The 23,455-nt window shown below is 40.6% G+C and overlaps 1 protein-coding gene across 5 annotated transcripts in view; it reads right to left on the bottom strand.

The window, feature by feature from the left end:
* Positions 1-23,455, bottom strand: part of MED21 (mediator complex subunit 21) — a 1,150,573-nt gene that overhangs the window by 931,768 nt on the left and 195,350 nt on the right. Inside the window, exon 1 of one of the 5 annotated variants that reach the window (XM_050746781.1) lies at positions 14,358-14,361. The exons of 3 other annotated variants lie outside the window; for them this stretch is intronic. The gene's annotated coding sequence lies outside the window, so the exon portion shown is untranslated. Of the gene's footprint in view, positions 1-5,688; positions 5,693-14,357; positions 14,362-23,455 lie in introns of those variants that run through there. One more of the 5 variants, XM_050746767.1, reaches the window with a different exon arrangement.

Below are 23,455 nucleotides of genomic sequence, written 5' to 3'. Positions count from 1 at the left end.
TGGTCATTGATTTATTTTAATGAATTAAAAGGCTTAAGTCATTATAATTCATTAAAGAGGCTTCTATACTTGTAGTGGTGAAATTTCAGCTAAAATGATTTTCCAACTTCAGGCAAATATGAATCTTGAGTCAGTGTTTTTATTAACATAGTATTATACTCATAAAAATTTAATTTTACATACATATATTTTACATAATATTTTAAAAGATTAATTTTATATACACATATTTCTTAGCAAACTTTATATTGAATTGAAAAAAAGGCCCTTCCCTCCCCTCCAAAGAGCTAACCTTAAGCACGTTTTCAAGGCACTAGAAACAATACTTTAATAGCTATGTAAAATTTGGAGTTTTAGTTCCTATCATTGTGAAACTATTTTTCATTTAGTTCCCTGTTTCTGGCCATCCAGGCCATGACTTTGGTTATTGCCGGTCACCTGAGATTTGTTCAAAAGTTATGTAAAAGGAGGCTCAGCCTGCTCCTTTCTATGTCACAGGTCAATTCTTAACCTTTCCATGGAAAGTGATTGCCAGCAGAGCCTCTGGAGAGACATGGCTGGGCAAACACACGAAGGATTTTACATTAGCTAGAAATGAACGGAGCTCTCATGAATGACTTAAGACCATTATATTGCCAAAAGCTGGCTGTAGTGTTGTGATCATGGTATTCTACTTCAGGTAGCAACCTGATATTTTTCATTAAACAAAAATTCTTAACCTATTGGGACCCTCAGCTCAATATATTTAGACCTATCCATTCTTCTCACTGTTATTTTAAACAAGTTCAAGATGGATTTACAGTGCATGCTAAAGTCCCATGGAAGTTCCAGTTTTTCATAGAAGAATTTAAGTAAGGGATTGATGTGGGAAATTATCACATATTTTCTGTGATTAAGATGGAATTTATACTAGAAAACATGCACAGCATGTACTTTAAAAATATGCTATTCTAGGAGTTCTACGTTTGTTTTAAAATTGGGTTTCTTATGCTCGTTCAGAGATTCCATATTGAAAACTCCAAACAAATATAAAACCACCTTTTAAAAGTTGATATTTTAAAATTCTAAATTCAGTGATGCCTAGTTTGTCTGACACGAGGGACAAACGGTCAATGGTTTAGAAAACTAAAGCTTCTATGTTCAAATGCCAATGCTGTTTTTCATTTTTGAATTTTATTTTAGTGGAAAGCATACTAAAATGTATTACACATATCCTCTAAAATGTCTTACCCTGGACATACTTAACCTTTCTCAATAATTCAGGGTCAGCATTGTAAACATCATTTTTGCACTATGCATGACATCTGGGAGTAATTGCACCTGCACCAAATTCTTTTTGAGTTCTACCTGCTTTTTATAGGGTTTTTCAGTCTCTTTACGCACAGCTAGCCTGTCAGCTGTCACGTCTTGAAGCCTCAGAGTGCTTCCTCCAACTCTTATCTAATTTGCTACCTCTGACTTACTGTGGGCTGGGAAACCATTTAAACACACTACCACACCCATTTGAAATGTGCTAAAATTAGAGTAAATAGGCTCTGACAGAGGACCTGAAGGGTTGTTCTACAAGTAAGTTGTGTGAATTTGTAGAATCTGTGACCTTTTCTTCCCAAAGCTTTTTGTTTCCTTTAACTTCCAGATTCTCAGCGATGCTTCTTATTAGATTACTTATGCAAAAGCCTTCAAATACATTATATATTTCGCCATCATTTTATTACATAAAAATAAAAGCAACTTGCTAATGGTTTTAGCCCACAACTAACCACAAAGTAAACAAATTTGCATGTCAGGAATAAGTTATTTGATTGGATGAACACTTCTCTCCAGTTGCTAAGAATAGGGGATGGAGGGCCACTAGTGAAACTGATTCAGCATTTTGATTTAAGGATGACTCTGGCTCCTGCTTCTAGTATGTAACCTCCTCTGCCTCTGGGTGTTGGACCTCTTGGGTGGCCGGTAGAATGCAAAAGTATTCTGGGGAACTGGCAGGATGGGTGTGTAGGCCCAGATGCTGCCTCTGAATTTAGACACACCCATGGTGAGAGGTTTCAGACTCCTCATTGATTACAGCGTATTCCTTTTTTTTGTTGAGTTTATGTATTCAATAAATGGTGTGGGGATTTGTTTTGCTCACTGTATGTGAGGTGCCATGGTAAGTACTAGAGAATCAAAGATTCACCTCTGAAGATCTCAGAGTCTAATGTGGGTGATAGACCTATACTAAAATAAATTACATTGCAACACAGTAAGTGCTATCCAGGGATGGATACAATGCTGTGCTGGGGGTGGGAGCTACTAATTGCATCGAAGTGAGGAGGCCTAGGTGAGAAGTAGCTGGGTTTTACAGAAGGAACAGCAGCACAATAAGGGCATGAGGCCATCTCCAAAGAGAAGGCTCTGGCCTACCCTGCTCCGGTGTTAAGCTGCACTACAGTTTATGTATGTTTTTACAGTAAAATTCTCTATATTTAGAGATGACATTATCAGGTACATAAATCATAGGGAATCAATCTACCAAAAAAAAAAAAAATCCTCCTAGAACAAACACACGAATTTAGAAAAGTTACAGAAGAAAACATCAATAAACAAATATACATTGTATTTTTATACACTAGCAATGAACAACTGGAAATGAAACTTTAAAAAGTGCCACTTAAAATAAGCTGCAGTGCAGTTTAATTGGCTATATATGACTTGAGGTCTGAGCAAGGATTTCCTAACTTGCCAGTCTCTTTAGAATTTGACTGCTATCCTGGCTCTCACCAAAATCGCCTCCTGAGGATTTGAACCATGGGCTGGGACTAGGGAGTCATGATATTTCCTGCTGCAAAGTGAGACATGATAGTATTCAGAGCATGATCATATCTCATGTGGTAGGGGAAAAAACAGCAGTACCTCATGAGCAGCTCTGTGTCTCACCTCCTCCATCTATCTGTTTTACAAAAGAAACTAATGGTGACTTCTTTCCCTTCGAGTAAGGGAGTGAGAGAGACAGAGCAGCTCTAGAGGGAAACACGGCATCCTAAGGCCTGACTTTCAAAAACCTTTGGGAGGAAACTGAGGCAAAGAACTAGTCCAAGGTCACATAGCTCAGTAACAGAACCAGGATTTTTGGTTCTGAGTCTAGTGCTCTTTATACTTTTATACCATAGTTTTAGTAATGGGGAGGGACAGGCTGAGGTTTTCTCACGGAATGAGTTGAGCTAGTCCGTGTGCGATCCTCAGAGGCAGAGTATACTTGACGGTGAAGAAGGAAAGATGATCAGCATAATAACCTTGCTAAATTATGGCATAGAGTATGCAATCATTTTGAGAGAGATGAAATTCTAGGGAAATAATTTTCAAAGTCTCCTACAAACAACCATACTATTCCATCGTCCACTCACTTCGGAGACATCCAGAAATGTGCCTTTCCTAGTTAGGAAGTCTCCACATTATCTGGTGGGCTTTCTACCTCTCTATACCTGTGTGGTCCCGGTTGTGCCCTAGAGGTTCTCTATAACAGAAGGGATCACGACCAAAATAACCTATGAAGCTGGTCAGAGAGAACCTCTAGAATCCAGCAAGCTGGAGACAGGGCCATGTGCTACAGTTTTTATATGGAGTATTTTTAGGGCACTGTGAACTTTAGCTAAGGTTTCAATTTTGGAGCCTTTTCCATATGGGTGTGCACACAGAGTATTATGTGCTTCACAACAGAGATATTGAATATCTGCCAGATAGTTTAATACATGTTGCTTCCATATGCGGCCTTGCGGCTTCCTCACTGTGATTCGAAAATTAGCTGTAACAGGGGGGACTTCAGTCTGGACCCAACTCCTGCCGACCTGTAACTCAGAGCAACCAGAAAAACTCTTATAACATAGTATTATAAAGACACAGGATTCTAAGACACCTTAAGCAGGACTTAGTTTTCAAATATATATTACCTTGAACAAGGCTCATCTATCTGCATAGCCATATCGTGGCTGTGTAAACCGCGTATGACCAGAGAGGCACCTGACTGCATGCACCCCCGAAGGTCTCTGCAGACCCAAGTGGGTGCGATAATGGATTGATTTCTAAGCTGTGCCTGTTAAGATCCTCAAGCAAACCAACCCTTGCTCCTTGAATCAACGTTTGAGCGCTGCATGGGGGGCTGGGGGGAAAGGAAGGAGGGGGGAATAATGTCATCAGCCTTGAGCTCTTCAAGGAGCTCTAGGATTGGAGAGAGAGGAGAAGCATTCTTAGGTTGCCTAGCGATAAAGCTGCAGATGATATCATTCTCCCCGAGGCCGGCCTCCCCGCCCGGTTTTCCTTCCTCCCTTCCCCGCTCCAGTCTCCCACGCCTGGGTTCAAAGTACAGCCGCGCGGGGTTAGGGAACCGGGGCCGGACGCGGCGCTGTCACGTGCGTCCGCACATGTCTGGGCGCACGCTGAGCAGCACGTGAGAGGGGGCGGGGAGGGGCGGGACCTGCTCGCAGCCCTGGCGCGTGCGCGCTGCCCCTCTGCGTCCGCACTTCTCCAGACGCTGGCCCCGGGACGGTGGCTGGCGGCGGGTTGGGGGACCGCGGGGACCGTCGGGCCGAGGGCGGAGCCGGGGCGGCCGGGCCCGGGCGCGCTCTCCCGACAGCCGCACCACACCCTTCCCGGCTGCGTCTCCGCAGGCCAGCCCTGGGTAGTCATCCCTCCCGAATTAAAGCTGGCTCTGACTCAGGACTCCTCGAACCATTCTGACACAGCAGTTTCCAAGGGGCCCTCCTGGGCGCGGGTTACGCGAAGGTCGACACCCGCCTCAAAAGGGCCTTGGGGCGGGAACTCCGGTCTAGGGCGGGCCGCGGCCGGGCGGGACCCCAGCAGTCCCTGGGCCAGGACTTGCGGGGAAAACCCCGGGCGGTGGGTGGGGGTGGGGAGAAAGTCCTAGAGCAGAGTTCTGGGCAAACGAGGTGTCGCAGTACCGGTTCTCGGAGGCATTACATCTTTTCACTGGTCTCACATGGAGTTTTGCAAATTGAATTCCCACTAATTAAGCACTAGGCCATTTAATCGTGATGAAATACAATACACTGTGACTTTCCGTTCAAGGCGTAAAGTAAGAGAAGTGATTTTATGGCACTAACGGATTTTGCATGGTGCAGTAAAACGAGGGAAACTAACGTAGCCAGGGGCCGGGGGATGGATTTGTTTTTTGTTTTCTTGTTTGTTTTTTAAGTTACCGTGTAGAAAGTTATTTACAAACCCCTTTTGGGCAAATTGATCATCTAACACTTTCACTCTTAGAAGTAACCACGTCGATTTTGTAACACTTTCTGAAACATGCCTGTTTATAAACAGTCTAAAATGAACAATTAGTTTGGAGAAATTTGGAGTTCATCGTTTCTTTTAGATAACTGAATATACCCAAGGGTGTTGCAAAAGTAGGGAAGTACCACCACCCTCTGCAAATACGGCTTTGGTCATGTGATGGAAAAAGATCTCAGACGTTGCCAGAAATATCTGGACAGGTCAGGTGCCAGTATTTGCTAAGACATTACAGAATGGTTGTAATCTCTCCAGTCTAAATGGCACAGTGAGTGCCACCCTGGAGACAGGCTGCTGGAAGCTAACAGACATTAACAAAACACAAGGCATCCTTTGTTTGTTGTTTGCCTTGCCCGTTAATGATATGTATGCATAATGTCCTATAGGTTGAGTTTCAATTGCACTTCCTCCCCCCCCCGGCCCCCCACCACGTTAGATTGTTTTCACGAGACAATTTAGTCATTAATATTCTGAAAGGTTGAAAAAGCAAAGATAAACTTCAAACATTCACTCAAATATATATTGAGCTTCTATTATGTGCCAGGCGTTGGAAATACACCAGCGACCATACAGACAAGGTTATAACCCCTCATGATGTTTACGACTCCTAGCAAAGTCTCAAAGCTTCCCAGGCATTTGCCAACACAATGATTATTTATAACAATTAGTCATCCTCTTCCTCAGCACGAATTTTTTTTCGGTTGACCCTTAGGAAGAATGTCAGGTGAAAGGGCTGGATCTCAATTCCTACTCACTGTCTCCTTTTTCTTCTCTCCTTTCCTCACGCCTTTCATGCTAGCCTCCCTGCTGGTCTTCCAGCAGGACAGGCTTGATTCTTTACCAGAATATTTGCATTTTTTTCCTTCTTCTGCCTGCCAGACTGAGTCCCCAGATATCTGGAAAGCCAATTCCATCACCTCCTCTCCCCCACCTTTTGTAAGTCTTTTTTCAAATACCGTTCTTTAGAAAGGCCTTCCCCGAGCAGCCCATAGGCAATATATAAAAATAGTTCCTCCCCACCAACAACATTCTTTTATTTTTACTTTTTTGTTTTTCTTCATAGCAGGTATCACCTCTGTCATAGTGTATGTACAACAGTGTTCTGTGTGTGTATAAACACTCATAATCTGTTTATGACTTGTCCGCCTCAATAGGATAAGCAGGGACTTGGATTGGTTCGTTGCTTTGTGCAATGCAAGAATGGTGTCTGGCAATAAATAAGTAAATAAATATGGCCTTTTGTAAATAAATATGTATTGACTCTCAATAAATATATTCTGGATGGATGAATGAACATTTCTAGCAACTAGTTCAGTTTGATCACCTCCAAAGATAACAGCGCACAACTTCTCAAAGCATCGCATTGTGTGTTACGAATCCATTTCCTCCACTCTTACTGAACACTTGCTATGTCCCAGGCACTGTGTGACCCAAAGAATAAACTACATAGAGAAATCAGCAAGTGGGAAGGAGGCAAAGTTAGTGAACACCTTACACCTGCAAATGGGAAAAGATTCAGCCTGATTTGGAAGCTTATGGGAAACAGTGATGAAGCATTAATGGAGTTCCCTTAACAATAGAGTTAATTCAATTTCACCTTAGTCCAAATTATGGCAAGTTACCTGTCTAAAAAATTGCTCATCTAGTGAGGTTCCTTCTGTAAAATTGAAAATTAAAGGAGATTTTGATCATTTGATCCCTTTAGTCAGCAAGAATAACTGTAAGGGCCCTGTAGAAGAAGAACTGAGTTTCAAAACTTGCAAAATAGGTTGTATCTCACCTCTTAGATGGCCCCAACCCCTGTGTGGAAACAGATCCTCAGAATGTGACCCATAATGGAATGTACAACACATGTGACTAAGGCTTGACAGTCTCAGCTACTTCAGCTCTAGGCTGGCTCTACCATGTGTGGTCATCTTTGTCCCTTTATCAATGAGTTTCTTCAACGCAAGTCTCAGTATTTATTTGTGTAATCTCAGCACCTAGCACAATGCCTGGCACACAGTAAGTATTCAATAAATGGCTACTGAAATTCAAACTCGCCTTTCCATTCCCACAGTGACTGTTCTAGTTCAAACCCTTATCAACTCTCACCTGGACTGTTGCAAGAGACTACTTAACGGCCTTTGTCCAATCTCCCTTTCCCCAAGCATTGACCACACAGCCAGCACAATTAACTTTCTTTTTTATTTTTCCCCCAAAATGGAGTCTTGCTCAGTCCCACAGAGCTGGAGTGCAGTGGCGTGATCTCGGCTCACTGCAACCTCTGCCTCCGGGTTCAAGCAATTCTCCTGCCTCAGCCTCCCGAGTAGCTGGGATTACAGGCACCGCCACCATGCCCAGCTAAATTTTGTATTTTTATCACAGACGGGGTTTCACCATATTGGCCACACTGGTCTCGAACTCCTGATCTCGTGATCTGCTCGCCTTGGCCTCCAAAAGTGCTGGGATTACAGATGTGAGCCACTGCGCCCAGTCAATTAACTTTCTAAACACAAAGTATACCAAAGCATAGTCAGAACTCCCTTCATAGTCATGAAGACTGTGAAGGCTTAAACCTTCCCTTCTGGTTTCACTCTCTTCCATTTCCTCCCTTGTCCTGTTTCCCCTGACCGAACAATGGGCATCTAATGGCCTAGTTGCACCAAACTACTGCAGGTTCCCTGAATATGCTTTGCACTCTCAAATGTTTGTCTTTAGGTAGATTAACTTACATTTGGATACCTCCTACTCATCCTTCAAAACTCAGCTCAAATTGCACCTCCTCTGTGAAAACTTCCATAACTATTTTAGTCAACACTTAACCTCACCCACTTTTTTACTCTTAGCCCTTTCTTTAAATCTCCATTTTGATGTTTAACATCTTATTCCACAAACGTGCATGTACAAGAAGTGATGGATATTCTTATTTTCTCTCATGAAGTCTGACTTCACGCCACCTCCCCAAGGGCTGTTGGAAAATGATCTCAGTCATCGTGGACTCTTCTGCCCCCCTCCCTTCCCCAAACTCTTTAGGATTTTTCACAAGGACCCGGGATTTCAGGAACCAGGGAAAGGACCCCTTCTTTCTCAGACTGCCCTCGATAATTGTCAGTGTCAGAGCCGGCTGTTTAGTATCCTTGCCTTCTCTGCCACTTTCTGGGTAGGAGTCTTTGCTGATGCTGGAAACCCCAGGCCTTAGGGGCGTGGTGTCCCTATTTCCCTCCTGGGCTTTGCCACGCCCAAGGAGCTGCACACCTGTGCCCCACTGCTTATTGTTTCTGTCTCCACTCCTTCCCCCTAACAAAAGCTCCAGCTTTATTTAGAGAGGGCTGCAGAGACCAGGCAGCTAACCTGAATGAATGGTATTGGCAGAGAAAATGGTAGGGACCAGAGTAAACTGGAGGTTGTGCCTCCTTTAAAAGGGACAGACATTACTCAGCTCCAAGCAATTGCAGCCTGGTGAAAATGTAGGCCCAGTATTGCGAGATCACTTAATTTTTCCAGGAAAAGCTGAAATCTAGATTTTATGTGAAATCTACTTTCAAAGTTTTGGCAATTATTTTTGAAAACTTCAAAACACTATTCATTACACATGAAACCTATCTGTAAAAGTATTATTCAATCTGGAGAAGCCTGCTTTGAGACCTCTGCTTTAACAAAGGAAAAAAAAAAGGCCCAGCAGGAGGTTTTCTTCAAAACTCCCGTGATATAACTAGCCCCAGAGCCATTCTTGAACATGGTTGAGAGGGAAAATGCAAGGAGAACAGACACAGAGTAATGTCTTAATAAATTATCCTGTCACATTGAGACTCTTCACATTGTATTGTAATTAATTGTGTATGTCTCCAGCACCTGGACACACTAACACTCCTGTCAGGCAGATTGGCACCACCTCCAGCCTTTGCTTGGCCTGCACTTCTGTCTGTCAGACTGTTTACTTGTTCTTAGCTCCTTCTCGAATTTCCTTATGACCCTCCCAGACCTCTCCCTCCCACTTACCCCAAGACCTCGGCTTATTTCCAGACTCCTCTCTCTCAGGAAAATCCCTATTTCACCAAGAAAATTCTGCCGATGGTCATGCTCTCCCCAACTTTCAGCCCTCCCTACTTTCCTCCTCCCGTGTCCTCACTTTCCTTCCAGCTGCAGAGGAAACGTGACCCTCCTCCTGCTCAAAGCCAAGGCTTCCATTTGTGCCATTGGTGATGCGTTGAAACTACCTGTTAAAACTCCCCTATCGCTGCATGTAACACGTCTGGACCTCTGTTAAGAGAGATCTGTTGCTCATTCATCATTGCATTCCTGGAGTCTAGTACACTCCCTGGGACAGGGAAGAGGATCAATAAACATTTATTGAATAAATACCTTTTTAAAAACTCTGGAGGCTGGGCCAGTCCTGAAACTTTCTAGAGACACGAGACAACTGTTGAAACCCGAGTTTTCATAGGTTATTGATCTAGGGAGGGTAGTTTCCCTGACTCTGTGTGTGGGCTAATTTTGGAGGAGATAATCCAGGAAGGAATGTAGCTGGCAGGCCAGGGAGTTTCTCCTGGGTCAGGTTGGTGCCATCCAGCTGTGAGTTCGCTGTATGAAACCTCCTGTCTGTCTTCTCTGGTTACTGCTAGTGAGGCTGGCCTTCTGGTACTTGCTGAGGGGAGCAAAGGGGAGCCTCCGTGACCAAGGTGTCACATTGCTCTCTGTCCTCTTGCGTTTTTCCCCCATTAAGACACCACTACTCCATTAACAGATTTGTTTTTGGGGAAAAGACAGTAAGCACCAAGCCCTCTTACTCCTTGTATGTTTTCTCTTCTTTTTTCTTCTAACTTAAACTTTTTTTTTTTAGTTTGATGGTATCTTAACATCCATATAAATCATCTGATTATTTTTATCTTTAATCCTACTCTCACATAGGATTAAAGTATCTCATGTCCTATTTTAAATCTTACCTATTACCCTGTTGGCTTTCAACCTTTACTTAGAATATCTGTTGTAAATTATTTCATAACTGACCTCATTTTTAACTTTGACCTTAGTTATTTTAACCTACTAATTTTCTCTTTAAATTTATCTTCTTGCTCCAAACTTTATTCAGTTTATCTTATAGCTCATCTTACACTTCTGTTTTATTAGGGTTTTTAAAAAATAATTTTCTTGGTTCAAAGTTTGCTTTGCTATTTAAAATTTAAAATTTTTTTATTCTTATTTCTAAATTTACAGTTTTTACTTGGTTTAAAGTTCTGTAGCATCATTTAGCATCACATTCTAATATTTTATTTTTTCTTCATTTCTTTTTTGGCATCATAACTTTTTTTTTTTAACCCTTTTCTCTTATCTACAAGTTTGTCATTCAACCTAGCTCAAATAATGACTTTTAAGAAGCCCATTGAATTCAGAAATCTCCTTTGCCCTTGCCCTTCTTTCTGCCAGTCACCACTGTAACTACATTTTTTTTTTTTTTGCATTAATGTTGCCTTTTGCCACAGCATTCTATGCAGTCTCTATTTTTACTTTCTCTGGTTTAAAATCCATAGTCTTTAATTTTTTTGATTGCAAAGAACAAACCCATTTGATTGTTAACAAATGCATAAATAGGGAAACCAGAACCTCAGTCACTAGGTAGGCCAGGCATCCTGTCAATCCTATGAAAAGTCCTCAGGAAGAGCTGAAAGTCTTTTGGAGTTAGGCCTCACAGACACAAGAACAAAGAGGGGTTCCCCAGGAGGGAAACAATGGCCATGGGTAGCCCCAGATTCCTCCATAGCAATTCTCATTACAGGAGACAGAGGAGCAGGATTTATACCATGGCTACTCAAAAGTGTGGTCCATGAACCAGCAGCATTGGCATCACCTGTGAGCTTATTAGAAATGCAGTATCTCAGTTGCCATTCCAGATCTACTGAATCAGAATCTGCATTTTGACCAGATGCGAGGATGATTCCGATGGACCAATGCACATTAAAATTTGAAACGCACCAGTCTATATAGTTGTGAGAGAAAGAAAAAAGTGATGCCATTTTTAAAAATATTCCAAGAAGTTCCTTTAGTATAAAGGCAACAAACTAACATTCTCAAATCAACACTGTGTTTTTGCACTTCACTTGCAACTTTCTTTGGCTTATCTTTGCCCCACTAAGAGAGCCTGTTTGTGTAATTTCTTTGAGATTGGAGATATTCATTTGCATATTAGACTCAGTGGAGGAATTTTTTTTTTTTTTTTTAAATACTGTTGCATGGATCTTACCCTCAGAGAACCTGACTGAACTGGTCTGGGATGATGCCCAAAAGTCAGTAGTTTTTCAAAGGTTTTCAAGTTCATTACAATACGTGGCCAAGGTGATAATCATGGAACCAAGGGAAACCAAATCCATGAAGCTTTCTTGAAAAAAGTACTGAAAGATGGACACCAGACAATAAAGAAAGGAATCAAAATGCAGTACTCAGAAAGGAAGAAGCTGTGGTAAGAGGTAATAAGTGAGTCAATTTAAAAACAAACTACAACTAAATAACTGGGAGTTTTTGTTAAAGAGATAGCAAATATGCCATTCTCTACCCCCTACATTTCTATTTATGTTCGGTGCACTCTCTTACTAAATCTGTTATTTTCTGAGTTTTACGACGTCGGTTCTCTGGGTTTCAAACCAATGATTCTTGGGCCACGTCCCTCGTTTTACGCACCTTATCACTGGCAGGTTTTCCCTCGGCTAGGAAACTGGACAGTGGAAATGGTGACTTTGCCAGCCTGCTCTCAAACCGGGCTTCTGAAAGGGAGCCAGAAATATGGGCTGGGGGAAGGCTGGGGAAAGCCTAGTGCTATTATATTGGAAGTAGAGGTATTAGTATGAACTCATGATTGTATTTATGTAACATGCACAGCTCCCATCTCCGGGCCTTGCCTTGCAGATTCTGGCACTTCAGTTGCCCCAACCTCTGATCTCTTCCTCTTCAGTTCAGAGGGACTGCTGTGCTCTGCTTGGATTCTGGATCACTACTCTGCAGTCAGGAAAATTTCTCCAGGCAGGGAGCCAGGCTCATCATGAGGTTCACCTCTTAGGTTTCCCTACCTTCAGGGATTGATTGCAGTCTTGCATTGCCTACTCTGCCTCGTGTTGCTTGTTCTCCAATGTCTGAAAACACTTGCCTTTGATATTTCATCCAGTTTTACAGTTGAGGCAAGAGGACTAGTACCAGATACTCCATCAAAGACAAAAGTGGAAGTGCTGGTCTCTATATTGGATAATAGCATTATATTAATGTTAAATTTCCTGAAATTGGTTACTGTACTATGAAGATGAAAGAGTTGCTTGTTCTTAGGGTATACATGATGAAGTATATGGGATAAAAGGTTATGATGTCTTCAACTTACTCTCAAATAGTTCAGTCCAAATAGTCATATGAATAGCAATAATATGTATATTTGTAGAGGAAGCAGGAGAGATCTTGATAAGCCACATATGGAAAATGTTATCAGTGGTGAATCTAGATGAAGTGTATATGGGAATTCATTGTAGCATTTTTGTAACTTTTCTAAAAGTTAAAAAAAAATTTGAAATAAGGAATAAATAAAGCATCCCCTTCAGCGTGGACTGGACTTAATGATTCATTTCTAAAGACTAGAGTAGGGAAAAAAATAGTAACTCTACGGTGGAGAAAGTTGACAGACACCACCTTAACCAAGTGTATTAACCGAGTGATCATGGTTAATAACACTAGTGATAAGGTGGATATCATGTACCCATTTATATTAAGTGATGCAAGGGCACCTCACCTCTGTGATTTTCTCACTCACAATTTATAACCCAGATTGACTGGGTGCTGTGGGTCAGCCTGTAATCCCAGCATTTTGGGAGGCCAAGGTGGGTGGATCACTCAAGGTCAGAAGTTCGAGACCAGCCTGCTCAACATGGTGAAACCTCATCTTTACTAAAAATACAAAAATTAGCTGGGTGTGATGGGGAGTGCCTGTAATCCCAGCTACTCAGGAGGCTGAGGCAGGAGAATCACTTGAACCCGGGAGGCAGAGGTTGCAGTGAGCTGAGATTGCGCCAGTGCCCTCCAGACGGGGCGACAGAACAAGACTCTGTCTCAAAAAACAAAAAAATTTATGACCCAAATTAAAAACTGAGTGTCCTTAATATACCTTTCCTTAGATACCCTTTCAAACTGGGTACATATTAGCCGTTTCATTTTCTTTCTACCTAAATAATATGCATGCATCTCTAGAGAAATGAGGATATGTGTTTATAAATTTTATTTCAATTTTAGAGTCCAGAGAAATTTATGACATTTTTATAATACAGTGATTTTTAAAATGTGTGGTCCCATTTTAATACAAATGTCAGTGTTACTAAATAAATGCCATTCATAACATTTAAAGAAGGAAGAGGAAAGAGGAAAACCTTGAATTGTGAGAGGGACTCACATATCTGGCTTTGAAGATGGAGGCAGGGGGCCAGCACTAAGGAATGCAGGAAGTCTCCAGAAGCCAGGAGCAGCCTTCAGCTGACAGACAGCAAGGAAACAAGGACCTCTGTCCTACAAGGGAACCTCCCCTAGAGCATTCGAAGGGAACACAGACTGTCCCCTTCGATTATAGCATCATCTCGATTTTAGTTTGATATGACCCACTCTGACTCTCTGACCTATAGAATTATAAGAAAATGAATCTGTATTGTTTTATGCCACATGAAGTATATGTGGGAATTCACCCTATATATACTAAGCCAGTAAGTTGTGGTTGTTATAGCTGCAATAAAAAATGAATACACTTGGCCTCATTGAGACAGTAGGAAAGTCTTGAAGGAGGTGAGAAAGGGGGGCCATGAGGAAATCAGGGGGAAGAGCGTGCCAGGCACACAGAACAGCAAGTGCAAAGGCCCTTGATAGGAGCATGCGCAGCACATCTAAGGAACAGTCGGGAGGCCAGTGTGCATACTGATAGAGTGAGCAAGGAATAGATTTGTAGGAGAAGACATCAAAACAGGAGGATTTGCCTTCTCTGTTGTGAAATCAGACTGATTGCACTTCCTACCCAAGCTGGGTGGAGGAGAACCACCTTGCCCTTTATCTGATTGAGAAATTGGGTACTCAGCCCTAAATCCTGTCCCCCACTGCCCAACTCTGTTCACTCTAATGGTAGTTTTGAAGCATCCTCGTGTGTTTGGCTACTTCACCAATAAGGACGACTCTCATATCGTTGGTCCTACCAGCCATCTCCAAATCGCCCATTTCCAGGAGATGGTTGTCAGACCTGATGAGGTGGCTTGCTGTGGCTCTGCCCACTTTGAAGGTTAGCATGGCCATACTCCTTTATAAACAGTAATCTTTCTTATACCTGCCTTTCGGAGATTAGGATTCCTTTCCTGAAAGTTGGTTACAACAAGAACCCTGATGTGCTGGTTTTTCTCATAGGATTTAGCATCAGCCTGCAAAACATATGGAATTTTCAATATTCAACTCTTCACATTGTGGTTTTAGGCATTTTATCTTTCTGGTTTTGGAGACTATATATTTTGGCAGATGTAAACGTGATTGGCTGTCTCTACATCTGTCAAGCTCCAAAGCACTGTTACCAAGCCTCAGAGGCCATATTTCAGGGAATACTTTCCTTCTATTTTAACTGAGTCTGTGATAAACTGGATGTGATTTGTCTTAATATTGACAGTTTCTGCCCAAAGCACATGTGATTGGTTTGGGTTGAATGGTCCCCCCTTTCTCTCATGGTGGGAGAATATGTGCTCTCCAGCTTGTACAGAGAACAAAGTAATTGAACCAGAATAGGACGAAAGGAATGTCTCCTTGTTTCTATTTTTGTATTCTCCCGAAAGTCCCCAAGTTGAATACTTCTGATGTGCTTACATTTATTGTTCCTGTTCTTGAAATTAATTTCGAGGGTGGGTATTGGGTCCTGGCTAATTATTAGTTTGAGTGCCCCTAGTACCTACCACCATGTCTAGCATCCAGTAAATATTTTTAAAAATTAATTCACTCGACCATCCCCTCATAAAATGAATGGCCTTTCTACATTTTTTATGTCTCTAATATTGGAAATTGGTAACATTCGGTGGTATTGACCATTTATTATGTACCCGATACAAGCATTCCATTATCCTTTACTTCATTGGTTGAAAATAGTTTGGAGGAAGTGTTAGCTCATGAGAATAATACACTCTGAATTTATTAAACATTTACAGTAAATTAACAGAGAAACTTAAATAAAATTTAAAAGTGAGCCCAAAGGGATGAATTCATGAAACATTATATCAAGTTTTATAACTGAAAATATGGTCTCCTAGATAGATACATTCAGTATCCTGTGGGTGAGGAGATGTGGTAAAATGGGTGTGAAGTAACTGATCTCAGTAACACTCCTCTTTCTTTAGTAACTGAGGTCTCCATGTGACTGCAGACATCAACCGAGCACTCAGAACTTCCTTGTGATGCCTGGCCAGTGATATGATACTAGGCAACCCAGTGTCTCAGGACCAACAGCAGAATAAACTTTGGCAGAGATCTATGCGGGTTATTTCCTTTCTTACACTGCACAATTTCCTAGACATTCAGCTACCCTCTCATCATCAGACCTGCTGAAATCCATAATAAGCAACAGGCTATTAGATAAAAGTAGTGGAATAAATCTGCAAATAACATTTTCCCCAAAATGCAGAGAGATGTCTGTCCTCTGGGAATATTTTATTCAGCTTGGGCGGCTATAGCGAAATACCATAAACTGGATGGCTTAAACAACAAATACTTATTTCTCACGGTTTCAGAGGTTGGAAGTCCAAAATGAGAGTGTCAGCAGGCTTGGGTTCTTCATGAAGGCCCTCTTCCAGCCGCAGACTGCTGACTTGTCATCATATCCTCACATGGCGGAAAGAGGGTTCACTAGCTCTCTGAGGCTTCTTATCAGAGCACTAATCCCATTCATGAGGGCTCTACCCTCATGATCTTATTAGCTCCCAAAGGACCCACGTCCAAATACCATCTCATTGGGAATTCAATTTCAATATATGAATTTGGGGGTGGGGGGCACAAACATTCAGTCTATAACATAAAGGATGGAAGATTCTCATCCTGTGATCTCCTTTTTGGACCAGTAGTATTTGCTTATTAAACCGGGACAGATTTCCAAGTGCAGCTAAGTACACTTGACATGTTAATTTAAGGATATTGCTTAAATCCAATTGTGCTATCTCCAATATTCATCTTCAACAGAGAAGACATATCTAGATTATACAAATCTTACATGTCATCTAGAGAAAGGTAATGTATCCAGAATGTACAAATTGCAAGTTATCATCAGATAATTGTATTCATGTAAAAACATTGTCTGGGCAGACAAAGCAAAGGCAAAAATAAGCTAAGGCCCTGACCACAGAACTCTGCTCTCTTAAGCTTTGTGCTCAGTATAACTCACCCCATTCTGCTTGAGTGTTCCTCTTGTAAATTCTGCTTAGATTCAAAAGACCAGGGTTTCAAATCCTGGCTCTACCACCTAATTGCATAAACATGGGAAAACCACTCACATCTTTTTGTCTGTTTCCTTATCTATAGAATGGGGATGGTGATAAGGTAAGGTCCACCCTACAGTGTCCTGAGATTCTGAGCTTGATGAATGTTAAAGTCCTAAACAAACATTAGTTGTAATTGGCTCCTAGAAGGCAATCTCATCGACAGCATGAAATCAGAAATGAGACAGCCTGGCTCATAAGTCTCATTCATCAGCTTTGTGACATTAAGCAACCTACTTCTCGAAATTTATGTTTCTGTAAAGAGGATTATTTTAATGAGAGTAGCGTCTCTGTAGGACAGTTACAAGCATGAAATGACATAATCTAAGACCTCCTGCATGTCTTTTTGGGTGAGTTCAGTTGTCATTCAATACACTGTGGAGAGACTAGAAGGAAGGCAGACAGGTGTAGTTTCCATTTGGCATCATGGGCCAGCATGCCCCAGTGGCATCAGGGTTCTTTTCTTTGGCTGCAGAGCTGCATTCCCATGCTATGCTAATGCCCCCTGCAAAACACAGTGGACCTGATCTTCCTGCTCTTTCCAGATAATGTGACCAACCTTCAGCCACCACTTGCTCACTTACCCGATAGGTTGTAAAACCAGTTTTTTTTTTTTGGCATCTTGCCACCTCATCAGTGCTCACCTGCATATTTTTTTTTCTGGGTTAGAGGATCATGAGTTCTTGGGTTCGCTGTGGTCTGAGTCAATAACTGTCTATCAGGAAGTTGCTTTATTAATGAGATAATTCAGAAGTTCTTCCGGAACTTCAATCTGTTGCTGGGTAACAACTTGTACCTAAAAGCTACACAGATCTTCAATTATCGCTTAGTTAGGAACATGCTAGGATTGCCCGGCTGTCAAAAACTCTTAATTACACTAGGACTGGTTGGTGTCTCATGCATTTGGAGCACAAAAGCACTGAGCAAAGCATATGACTGTCTGGTCAGGTCAAGCCTGCCGTTCCAACATTAGGCAATTGTACCCATGAACAGTTTTCACGCTTCTGGTATGGAAAAGAGATATGATCATGGCTATTATTTGCTTTGTGCTTCTAATATGCCAAGCAGTGTTTTACGCATGTAACAACTGCTAATTCATTTAATTTATGAGGTAAATGTAATTATATAAAGAAACCTATGTGCTCAGAGGTTAAGCAACATGCTCCTAGTCATACAGCCACCCTTCACTAGGCTACTTTGCCTTTTGTTATTGCAAAGGCTGGGGGCAGGGGAAATACCTGCAATAACATTAATTTGTTTCTCGTAATGGCAGAAGACTGTTTCTTTCTTTTACTAAATTTACTATGAAGAATTTCATTGCAAACAGTTATGCAAAAGACCTTTTACAACTATAGTAATTTAACAGTGGTATAATCTTGATTCTAAAAAATATATATTTGGGTCAGAAAGAGTCTCACCATTTCATTTATTGTATTTTCCCCAATATTAAAATTGTTTTGTAAAGTTTTAGCATTTTTTCCCTTTCATATCTATTCTGATTTGTCTTTTGGGAACTGATTGGCTTTTGGGACCAATATGAGTGACAAATTAGATATTTTCTAAAATACCTAGTTGAACATTTCACTCAGTCAATTGTTTTGTTGCCTATTGTAATATCCATTTGTTCCCCCAGAGAGAGATTTTCTTCAGTGTAGCAATGATTTTGGTGCTTTTTAGACACCATCCATTTAATAGCAAAATGCCTTACACCTCGCAGCTACATAGTAATACTTAACAAATGAAATAACTCACGAATGAATCTGAACTTTGGACAATCCTATATTTATATCCATATCACATAAGAATGCTCAGCTTACAACTGTCTTTTAAAGAAAATTATTCATCAGAGTATAATTTGCTTCATGGGCCTAGCTCCTAATAATTTATTATTACTGACCATTTCCTTCTTTTAAGTGGTAAGATGGATAGGAAAGAGGGAGGAATAGTGAGGAATTCACAAATGAAAGAGAGACCCTTAGAATCTTGGTTCTCAAGCTTACGAGATCTAAAGGTCCCCTTTTATAACAAATATTTTCTTATGCTCCTTTACTAGCTTAAAATGAAATTTATAGAAAATATAGTCTATAATGCATGTTAATTTTAAAAAACAACATATAGGCCGGGCGCGGTGGCTCAAGCCTGTAATCCTAGCACTTTGGGAGGCCGAGACGGGCGGATCACGAGGTCAGGAGATCGAGACCATCCTGGCTAACACGGTGAAACCCCATCTCTACTAAAAAATACAAAAAACTAGCCCGGGCGAAGTGGCGGGCGCCTGTGGTCCCAGCTACTCAGGAGGCTGAGGCAGGAGAATGGCATAAACCCGGGAAGCGGAGCTTGCAGTGAGCTGAGATCCGGCCACTGCACTCCAGCCTGGGCGACAGAGCCAGACTCAGTCTCAAAAAAAATAAATAAATAAAAATTAAAAAAAAATAAAAAACAACATATAGCTATTATATATCAATAACAATATTTTTAAAATAACATAATGCCTTAACTTTGACATAAAGGAGAAATAAAAGGAATTACATATATGTTTACATATAATAAAATATGTAAATATATATATTTAGGTATGGAAAGGCACAGATGATAGCTATGCTACAAAACATAATGAAGTAGTCAGGTGCTTATACTGATAATATATTGATGCCAATATATTATCTTCAAGTTGACTCTTCTTTTCATATTTGATATTTTGAATAAAGACTAAAAAGTATATTTAAATATATACTTAGAACCACCATGAATCAAGAGCTACAAACACAGATTGTTACCAATTTATTCTATTGGTGACTCAGTTCCAGAAGTTCAGATGCTCCTGTGACATGAACTTCAAAGATGGTTAACAACTCTGGGTAAAGTTCTGAATTAAATAAAGCATAATCTCCCCTCAACTCAACTGTTAGTTGTATTCTTGGAACACTCAATTTTATTAAAATGATGCTAGGGCTGTGCATGGTGGCATGTACCTGTGATTCCAGCACTTTGGGAGGCTGAGGCGGAAGGATTGTTTAAGCCCAGGAGAACAAGGCTACAGCAAGCCATGATCATGCCACTGCACTCCAGCCTGGGCATGAGATCTTGTCTCTGAAAACAAAAAGGGAGGAAAAAAAAAAAAAAAAAAACATGCTAAAAACAATTTATGCTTATATGTAAAACAGATAGGGCATAAAACATTGTAAGAGATAGGACAATAATTTTTCATTGTCAGGGGTTGACCTATGCTTTGTAATTCGTTTAACATCCCTGGCTCTCTCCAGCATATTTTTTTAAATTCACATTATTTTAATTGACAAATGATAATTTTATACGTTTATGGGGTACAATGTGGAATGATTAAACCAGGCTAATTAACATACCAATTACCTCACTTACCATTTTTTCTTGGGAGATATTCTAAATTTATTCTCTTAGCTATTTTGAAATATACATTATTATTAACTATATCACCCTGATATGCAATAGATCTCAAAAGATTATTACTTCTGTCTAACTGAAACTTTGTACCCTTTGACCAACATCTCCCTATACCCTCCCACTCCTTCTCCCTTAGCCTTTGGTAGCCCCCACTTTATTTGTATGAGTTCGACTTTTTTAGATTCTGCATGTCAGTGAGATCATGTGGTATTTGCCTTTCTGTGCCTGGCTTATCTCACTTAGTATAATGCCTCCATGTTCATTCGTGTTGTCACAAATGGCAGAATTTCCTTCTTTTTATAAGGTGGAATAGTATTTCCCCGTGTCTATGTACCACATTTCTTTATCCGCTCATCTGTTGATGAACGCTTTAGGTTGCTTCCATGTTTTGGCATTCACATTCTTGTGAATAATGCTGCAGTGAACATAAGAATGCAGGCATCTCTTTTGCATGTTGATTTCAACACCTTTGAATACATACTCAGAGGTGGGATTGCTTGATCATGTGGTAGCTTTATTTTCAGTTTTATGAGGAACCCCCATACCATTTTCCATAATGGCTATACTCATGTACATTCTCACTAACAGTGTAAAGGATTCCCTTTTCTCCACATCCTTGCTAACATGTGTTATCTTTTGTGTGTGATGTAGTATCTCATTGTGGCTTTAATTTGTATTTTCCTAATGATTGGTGCTGTTGAGCATTTTTTCATGAACTTATTGACCATTTGTATGTCATCTTTTGAGAAATGTCTGTTCAGGTTCTTGGCCCATTGGTAAACTTCTTTGTTTGTTTTTTTTCTTGCTATTGTTTTCCCACCATCTTGAAAGGAGGTAGTTCCTCTAATCACTGAGACCACCAAAAACACCCCTGCAAAATGTCAAAGCTCTCTTGTAGATGGAACTATCTCAGTTGAGAACCACCACCCTGAAGGTTTATAGTAAGCTGGGATAAAAGGAACTTCTTTATGAAATATTGCCAGAGAATTTGGAATTCACAACAGTGGTTTCTTGGCAAGATTATTTAATGGGACTTTCAATCTACCTTTCATTAAATTTGTATTTGGAAAATTGTGTTGGAACAAATGAATGCTATATTGCAAGCTATATTTGAGCCAACTCACTTGTAGGACAATGCTATTCTTAGCACAAACTGACTAACTTTCCACATCTTTGAAAATATACCTATCTTCACATACTCTTTTTTTGTTTTTAAATAAAGTCTGGACTTCTGGATTCTTGTTCATAGTTAGGACACCCTGATTCTTTAATAATTCAAGCCAAGCTGAGTGAGTGTGGATCTGTAATAACTGAGTAATCCCTTGACTCAGCAGTTTCCCTCTAAAATCTGTACTCTTCATGAATTACAAAATTATCACTTGGTATCACTCGATACCTTAGTGTCCTCAGTGCAATGAGTTGTTCCTTTTGATCAAGTCCATAGTAGATAAAAATGACCAGTTACTACTAGGCTGTACAGAGAAACTAAGTTTAAAAAGATCTTTCAGACCATGTTACTCTGTCACTTCAGAAATGAGTCACGGAGTGTGAGCAGAAAAAATATGTTCATTGCTATTTCTTTCTTGTCAAAGAAACACCTTAAGTCTTCGGAGCAGGTGGCCCATTCTCTTTCAGAAACACTGCAGCAAAGCAAATTAATATAAAGATAATAAGAAAACTTCTTAGGTAATGTGTTTTCCTTCATTTTCTCAGGATCTGTTCAAGTAAGGGTTTATCTAAGGCGCAGCTTTGGAGCCCTGGAAGGTGGATGGACGGTAGCTGCTGCCCCCTAGTGTAAGACTCGTTGTTACTGCAGACATTGGATTCTTGAAATTACCAGGGACTCTCCCTACCCCCAGGGCCAGGTGAATGGGAAGTAAATTAATGTGCTTTGTTTAAATGATAGAGGTAATTGAGAAAGTTATAGTATATTATTCTTTCAGAATGAATAGTTAGAACACTTTTTGCTGACTCTCTGCAGAAATAGTGGTTTAATATTTTTCTGTCATTGATTCAAGTTTAATTTTCTCATCATTTTCTGTTTTTCTCGCCTACAGGCTGGCTACAAAATTTGCAGGACCCAGCACTAAATGAAAAATGTGATGCCCTTTGTTCAACAAACAGGAAAAAGTGCCACTAAAGGTACTAAAATACCTTTTCCTTTCTTCCATAGTCTCTCTCCTGACTAGTTACGGAAAAATTTGCTATTTAATGCCACTCTAAAGAAAAATGAAAATTTTAATGATTAGCATACATTTTACCATTTATCTTTATGATCTGCAAAGCCTGTAAGCACAAATATAAGAGCAAATGTAACTGTCATTACGTACAAATATACCTCGTGCTTTGGTATTATCAAAATTACACAATTTGAATTTTGTAACTCACACATGCATGTGTATTTGATTCTTACCAAAATAGTGAAAATGCTGGACAAAACTACTTTGTTTTTATGTCACTTCTTGATTCGTGCATATTCAACCAACACTGTCTATGAGTAAGGAAGGACTGAAACGTAAAGGGACTGTGGGTTGCCCTATCTTTGCTTTCCTTCCATGTCAAATTTTCCGCCTAAGTGCTGGCTGAGGAAGAAAGGACGTGACATAGTTTCTGAGAATGCCATTATTTTTATCCGTGTTAGAAGCAAGTTGTGGCTCAAAAGGAAAGAGCGGCCTCTCAGTGTCCTCTCTTGCTCAGGTATAGATAAAACACGCCTCCTTTATGAACTTTGAGTCTCACTGAACTCCCTTGCACTATGGGCCCCCTGGAATTCTGTGCTCTGGGACACTATGAATTCCGTATGTAGGTGAGGAGGGAAAGCATGGCAGGTAGGCATGTTGCGTGCATCTCTTCGCTCACACATGCTCCATTGTCCTATCAGACTTCGCTTACAAAACACAAGTTCAAAAATAAAATTGTTAAACATTTCACGATGGTGAGAGCAGAGCAGTGAACTAAGCACAGGGCCTTTCTGAATTCTAGGCCCTGTACAACCACACAGGTTACATACGCATGAAGCTGGCCCTAACTTGAATCAGTTTCACAAAAGTACAACCAAAATAAGTTTTCGCTTGTTTGAGCTTCCATTAGTTCCCAATAGGAATGTATAATTCAGGCTCTTTGGAAGAATGTGGAGGAACTTTTAGTGAACAGCCACTGGCCAGCAGTTACTCTCAGGCAGGCACAGCTGAAATGGGATTCTGTTGCTAGAGTCATGTGCTTGTTTGCTGGCCTCATAGCACCTTGACTTGCACACCGTTTTGAGTTCA

This window comes from Macaca thibetana, chromosome 11 (assembly GCF_024542745.1).
Source record: "Macaca thibetana thibetana isolate TM-01 chromosome 11, ASM2454274v1, whole genome shotgun sequence".
Classification (NCBI taxonomy): Eukaryota; Metazoa; Chordata; class Mammalia; order Primates; family Cercopithecidae; genus Macaca; species Macaca thibetana.
Note: the sequence above shows the minus strand (reverse complement) of the source record. Positions and strands in the feature narration are given on the sequence as shown.